This window comes from Pseudophryne corroboree, chromosome 10, assembly GCF_028390025.1.
Source record: "Pseudophryne corroboree isolate aPseCor3 chromosome 10, aPseCor3.hap2, whole genome shotgun sequence".
Taxonomy (NCBI): domain Eukaryota; kingdom Metazoa; phylum Chordata; class Amphibia; order Anura; family Myobatrachidae; genus Pseudophryne; species Pseudophryne corroboree.
In genome coordinates this window covers 64,065,989-64,073,140 of record NC_086453.1, presented here as the reverse complement: position 1 = coordinate 64,073,140, position 7,152 = coordinate 64,065,989, and the positions used below count along the sequence as shown (strand labels likewise).

Genomic DNA, 7,152 nt, shown 5'->3' with positions numbered 1-7,152 from the left:
TCACCGACCAAGAAAAGGATACATAGGATACCTGTCCACCCTTTTGCTGATAGGTTAAGTCTGCTGGGACCTGTTAGGCTGTAGATATGTGGAAAACCGGACGATGCCCCCAATTGATAATGTCGATTTATATACAGGAATGAAAAGCTATACCTTCTATACACTCTAAACACACTTTAAACCTTTAGCCGCTGCGGCCGCTATACTTGGTACACACGCTACATACTTTTTACGCTATTAGCGTACAGAGTCCCGTACGATGTATGGACTCTGTGTACAAACGCCGCGCTGACGGTACAATGCACCCACAGCGCGTACACACCCAATGAATACGCTTTAAACCTTATACAGCAATGCAATGCGTTACTAATACACTTTTAAACCTTAGCAGGGAAAGAAAGACACAACACCGATTTGTAGTTATTGCTGAAAGGGGGTTACAATATATACAATACAATATAAGACAATATAACAGAATAATGGCTACAGTCAATGGTACATACGTGAGTATATTCGCGTGCGCTTCCCGGTCCGGTCCTCCGTAATCTAATAGATAACATTGTGAGTCTTGTGCCAGACCAGGCCTGCTGCAGGCTTTATTTATACAATTCTTCCAAAAGCAATACAATGGATACTGTAATCCCTTTGTCCATTGGACACAGGAATGCACTTTTACAGTACAGGAGAGGTCATAGGTCGATTTGAATTGGTGGGCGATGTCTATTCCAACTGCTCTTGTGGGTGGTCTCCTCTGGATTCCCGCCGCATACATAATGTACAGTAAATACAGTTTATATCTATATTCTGCTTCTGCACCTAACTATCCGCAGGAACATGCGATCTTCCGCAGACCAACACCGGAATGTTACCCTTAAAATACCCTACAGCTGGATACCAAACACCACCTTATGACCTTGTTCTGTCCCCTCCTATTCTGAAAAGGTGAATCCCTTTGTTCTGAAACTATTTAAACAGCTATTACTTTCTGATGTGATGCAAGGAGACTATGTGTACATTGTGCACTATTTGGATTAAATATGTAATGTGTTTGGATAGCCCTCCATGCGTTCACAAACTCTGCCGTAAATACCCATACCACGAGCTAATGCACAGGACTGCAGGAGCGACCGGACGCAAATTGCGGATATGTGCACGCACGGCATAACAAGTGCACGCGCGGTGGGCATGTGTGTGTAGTTTGTACGTGATGTATGTCCTGCAATATTTTTCGACTTTGACAACTGCCATGCGCCGGCGCACTACGGCGCCGGCGCATGTGCAGTTCTGACCCGATCGCTGCACTTCGAGAAACTGCAGCGAGCGATCGCGTCGGAATGACCCCCCAAATGTATAGTGATCAAAGTTAGTAGACAGCCAGCGCTAGGCTAATAAGCAGTGTTAATGCGCACTGCGCTTTGAGCTGGATGTGGTTAACATCCCGGCTGTCGGAATCCTGGCTGTTGAAATCCCAATGCTGGAATCCCGACACCCATCAAAAAGGCCGACATTGGAATCCCGATGGGATCAGGATACCGACGCCGGAACTCTGACAGCCAGGATCCTGATTGTTGTATTGATGCCAACCTCGGGCTACTGCCGGGGGAAAGGGGGATTAGGTTTAGCACACACCGGGAGGGTTAGGCTGTGGGGGGTGGGAGGTTTGGGTTAGGCTACGGACAGGGGGGTGAGTTAGTGTTAGGTACTAAGGGGGGGAGGTTAGGGTTAGGCTGTGGGAAGGCAGGGTTAGGGGGTAGGGGACATGTGTTAGCTGTCGGGACTACAAACTTCTGGATGCCACCGTCTTTTAACATCTATACCACAGGCTGTGTTTGAAAAATGACAGTTAGGAGATGATTGACTGGTACTTTATCTCAAGCAACTTTATCTCTATCCAAGGCTTAGTAAATAGACCCCTCAGTGTGATGCTGAAAGTGTTAGAAACACACATACTCTGTAGACCTCACCCACCCACAGAACTGATCACACCATATGCGATGGAACACAATAGCCCCTTCATAAATGTCAGCTCCAGGCCCATGTGGACCTAAATTTGGCAATGTATGAAGCTTATCTGAAATTTTGGAATGACTCCTTAGACAATCCTCCATAAAACAAGGCTCATAAAAAAAACCATACACAGTGTAATTCTATTAAGGTAACAACAATTACCAAAACAAGCAATATAAATACACATACAATTTGTATATAAAGGTATGGCTTATCTGAATATCATGTGGAACATGAAAGCCCAAAGACACTGGACACCAACGCGTTTCGTCCTGGCGCAGAAATAGAGCCTTATGCTCAGACTGTCAGCCGCATTTGCAATACAGTATATTACTTGTCAGGGATTATTATTCAAGGGAACCGGCTTATAAAGGGCAATGTGGAGGGGACTGATTACACATAAAAAGTATGAGGAGAGGTCTGATGGCACATAAGGTAGAGACAGTGGGGTTTACCCTACAGTTAATTGTTTGTGCTGCCAGATACAGTTAGCTGCTACAGTAATTACCAGGGACAGGATTTTTTATTGCAGCCTCAGGAGCTGGAAAAAAAAATCAGCATTAAATGCAGATTCTGCATTTTAACACGTGTAGAAACATCCAGAATCTGTTGGTTAGTGCGCTTAGACCCCTGGTTTTCAGTAGGAGTCTGATGGCACACATGGTGCATCTATTGGGGTCTGATGGAACATAAGGTGCACCTGGAAGGATGTGATGGTTTATTAGGTGCACCTAGAGGAATCTGATGGCACATAAAGTGCATCTGGAGGGGTCTGATGGCACATAAGGTGCATCTGTTGGGGGTCTACTGGCACTTAAGGTGCATCTGTAGGAGTCTGCTGGCACATAAGGAGCATCTGTTGGGGTCCGATGGCACTTTCAGGTGTGTCCTCATACATCTTGCCTCAATACGCTGCATAGTGGGAGAAAGAGTTCACAGGTCCTGTGCTACTGTGCTAGTGTCAGGCATCTTTTTTTGCTGAAAATGCGTCTTATTCTAATAGCTATGTGAACAGGACACACAAGCAAACAGCTGATTAAAATTATATATGGCAAGCCTATATGTAACACCCCTGGGTTGGCGGGTATGTCTAAGTTATTAAGAGAGGTATCACAGGTGTTGGGTGGTTATGTGACGGACCTATCCCCTGAAATGTTTCTCCCCATACCATGTCCTGTAGTACATTGTTCAGAGAGGTAGGATAGATTAATATGAAACAGGAGTGAGTCAGCAATTTCAACAGGATTTCTTTTATTGGGTCACAATTAACTCTGTATTAAGAATGATGATGGGTTAATTGGCATAAAAAATGGATTAAAAATCACAAGAAGAATTTGGCATCAAAAGAAGATAAAGAGAAGACAATTTGGCTACAGTTCAGACCAAAATGAAACATTCAAAGATGCAACAGACTAACAATTGAATCACAGATATTAGCGTTTTATAATTAGAATCACAGATATTAGCATATTATAATTGAAATCACAGTCTATAATGTGATCATGAGGGGAGTGATGAAAAATACATTTAACAATAATAATTAATAACTTTCTAGCATTCCCTAGCCAAGGTATAATGATCTTCACTAGCAAGTAATGTTGGAGCTCTAGTAGAAATCCTGGGTTGCAATAATTACAATGTATCTCAGTTCTATCCAAAGAGGATGTAGCTAGTGAAGGGATTGTAGTGTCTCTTGCCAAATATAATGCAATTGACAATGAGGGTCTCTTGGTTAGATTAACTCAGTCTCTCTTAGTTAAGGGAATTTACTTGCACTTGCATAAATAACTAATTCCTTTCCAGATTAAATATCTGACTTGAACTTGCACAATAACTCAGTCCTTAATATCCCAACAGAGTCAATACAGGGGGAATGGTTGTCTTTACTGGCACCTTGACAGGGATTAGCTTGTGGATATGGAGCTATGCTGTCCGCACCCTTTTAACACTGCACGGCGGGTGACAATGGAGCCTTAAGATGGGTGTCAGGTCTGCCCGTGGCTCACTTAGACCCTTAGAATGGATGTATTCACTTACTGGACCATTTTTCAATGGTTCCTCACAGTTACAAGATGGCCACGGTGGTCTCCGGGCTGCGATGTCTCACATTCGCTCACTCAGCACTTGGCTTCCCAGTAGCACCGCGCTGCTTCCACTCTGCAGAGCTGCTCTCATCGCCCAGTGTGACTCTGTGGAAAACCACCCATTCTCAGTTCCCACTCTGCTCCTCGCTCAGCATGCGTCCAGCACCTCCAGTCACTTCAGCCAACTCCTCCTTTTTCTTCCCACAAAGCTCCTTTGTTCCCAGGCTTCATTGCCCAATCATCCATCAGCATCCAGACCACGTGATCGGACCAGGGTCCTCCCTTAACTCTTGCTGTGCCAAAGCTTCCTCTTTACTGCTGCAGACCTTTACGTAAGCTTTAAAGTGGCACACACACCATTTTCCGGGGGGCTACATATATTCTCTTTGTATCTGCAGCTGTATCAGCACAAGACATTGTATGTTACAGTGTTTTCTAGGAAATACATTTCTAGATGCATTTTAATGGAAAAAGTCACACTTAAAGATGCTCAGCGCTGCCAAGTCATGGCACAGGATGGTGTTACTAAAAAGGGCTGTTTAATGTGCAGGGAGGCTAGATGTAAGTGGACACTTTTGCAGGGTACATATGTTGTCGACTGTTTGCATATAAGGTGCGTCTGTTGGGGTCTGATGGCACATAAGGAGCATCTGGAGGGGTCTGATGGCGTATAAGGTGCGTCTGTAGCAGTCTCATGGCACATAAGGTGAATGTGTAGGGTGTGATGATGCATAAGGTGCATCTGATGGGGTCTGAGGGCACATAATAGTCACGTGGAGGAATTTTTAACTTACAATAAATGTTCGTGTTCTTTTATTTATCATATAAGCTGGCACTGTAATACTACATTTTATATACTGCCGGTATCGTTGGTAAATGGAACCCTAGTTTCTGTATGACAAAGCGGCTTAATAAATATGCCCCTTAGAAGCTGATTCTGAGTTGATGCCGCACGCTGTTGGCCAACGCTGTAAGTCTGCGCATGCACTCCGATTGTTAACAAAGTCTGTGAATTCTAGTGGTCGCTCTTAGGTGGTAACAGGGGTGTGGCTAAGCCGACGTGGGCATGTCTCGGGAGCATCACTGAAAGTGGCTGTGTCCACAGACGCTGAACCGCTCACACCGCCATGGTATTCTTGGACGGAGAAACTTGTCACAGAGAAGGAAATGTAGTTTCTCAAGATGCTTCAAGTATTAACCCTTAATGTGGGTTAATGTTAAAAATAAAATAAAAAGAGCAATGTGTTAGGAATCTGTCTACTACTTTCACTTTCACTTTGACTAAGGACTTTCTCTATCAGAGGGTCTGAGGTCCAATGTGGGAGAAGCACAAATGTCAGTGAGAACGTCTGACTCCCAACACGCGTGTCCCAGTCTGGGGATTTCCACTATCACTGGCTTGTGGTTTGCAGTATATTCAGGATCTTCATAAAGAAGGACAGACTGTGATCAGCTCCTATGCAGATGAGATCTTCCTCTAGACGTCTGCAGCAGATGCTGGGACAGAGTCAGGAGTGACACTTTGTACTCGATCTGAGTTACCTGGTAAGAGTCAGTGATTTTGCAATTGACATCTGAGCTTTAACCTTGTCGGCTGTTATTGTGTTTATTAGTCACAATTTGCCATATTTGCAGTAATGATGGTTTAACGAATAGCAGCTGTAGCTGTGCAGTTTGTGTACGCAAATAACACTGCATACAGATGTGTCCTTATACATCTAGCCTCAATACGCCACCAGATGCCTGGCGTGAGTGAGTCGGCAGTTCCCGGGCAGCTCTGCTAACATCCGGCGGCTTTTTATGCCGAAAATGCGTCTTTCGTCGCATCGCAAACACGTACAAGCAGACTCTGCTGATTAAAAGGATAGGTGATTTTAGTCAGCAGAGTCTGCGTGTACGTCATATTCACATGACGATGCGAATAAAACTCCCGACGTTAGTAAATGTGCTCACAACTGGACGTGGCTAGAAAGGCGGTTTAACGTGACCGCGGCGATGATGTAGGAGGACGCATCTGGATGTACACTACTTCTTACAGCAGAAAGCAAAGTGTACTGGTGTCAAAGACTTTCTCTGCATATTAAGTTACTCTACCCCCCACTCCCTCCAATCAGACACGTATTAGAACATTTGAGATTTTCTTCAACCTATCAAAGTTAGTGTGTTGCATGTGTTGTGTTTGTGTGTTGAGTGTGTTGTGTGTGTGTGTATATGTGTGTGTATACACCATGCTGCCCTCCAGAGATTTTATTACAGTTAACAGTACTGCATAAGGCACATTCCTCTTTGTATTAACTCGGTGCTATTCCCAGCTAAGCTTGTCATCAGTATGCATGGCAGCGTAAACCATTAGCCAAAGCTGCAATAAACTCTACTCCATCTGTATATGGGAACTTTGTGTCATAAAATTAAGAGTTAAAGAGAAAATGCAACTGCTTTAGGGCAGGGCTAATTGCCTGTAATGCTAATATATATTTACTGCATGTATACCAGGATGTTGCTTGAAGCCTTGATACAAGGACAGGATGTTTATATGTTCATTTCATTGACATCTCATTGCTGTTTTGTTGAAGACAAAGTATCATATCGTATTGTATTTTAGTGAGGGGTATACTAACTATGACAATGCAAGTTCAAGGCAGTTACCTAGCCTGAAAGCCGTGCAGAACTGTGTACAGTAGTAATTTAAGTCTCCAGTTCACGTGAGCTATGGAATCCCTAGTTTTATGGTCTGATTGTTTTTTTTTTTTTAATCACCATTAGTCATATTTACTATAACGTTCTTCACTGAGCTATTGATTTGTGTCTGTAATGGTTTTCTACACCAGTAATTACAACAACTATGCCTATGTAATGTGTATCCCATCCTGTATTGTAACCTGGCTTCAGTATTGTGCTTTGTGCAACTATTTTTAACACAAATGCAACTCATGAAAATGAGTTTGAATATGGAAACCATTGTTGCCAGCATAGCCAGATTAAGGTGGGGTGGGGCAGGGAATACCGGCCCCCGGCCCCCCTCTTTCAGAGGGCCCCCTGGCTGCAGCACACTGACATCACT

At 43.9% G+C, this 7,152-nt stretch overlaps 1 protein-coding gene across 1 annotated transcript in view; it reads left to right on the top strand.

The window, feature by feature from the left end:
* Positions 1-5,382: 5,382 nt before the first annotated feature.
* The window catches only part of FLT3LG (fms related receptor tyrosine kinase 3 ligand), a 262,486-nt gene continuing 260,716 nt past the window's right edge, over positions 5,383-7,152 (top strand). Inside the window, exon 1 of the mRNA XM_063942472.1 lies at positions 5,383-5,636. The gene's annotated coding sequence lies outside the window, so the exon portion shown is untranslated. The remainder of the gene's footprint in view (positions 5,637-7,152) is intronic.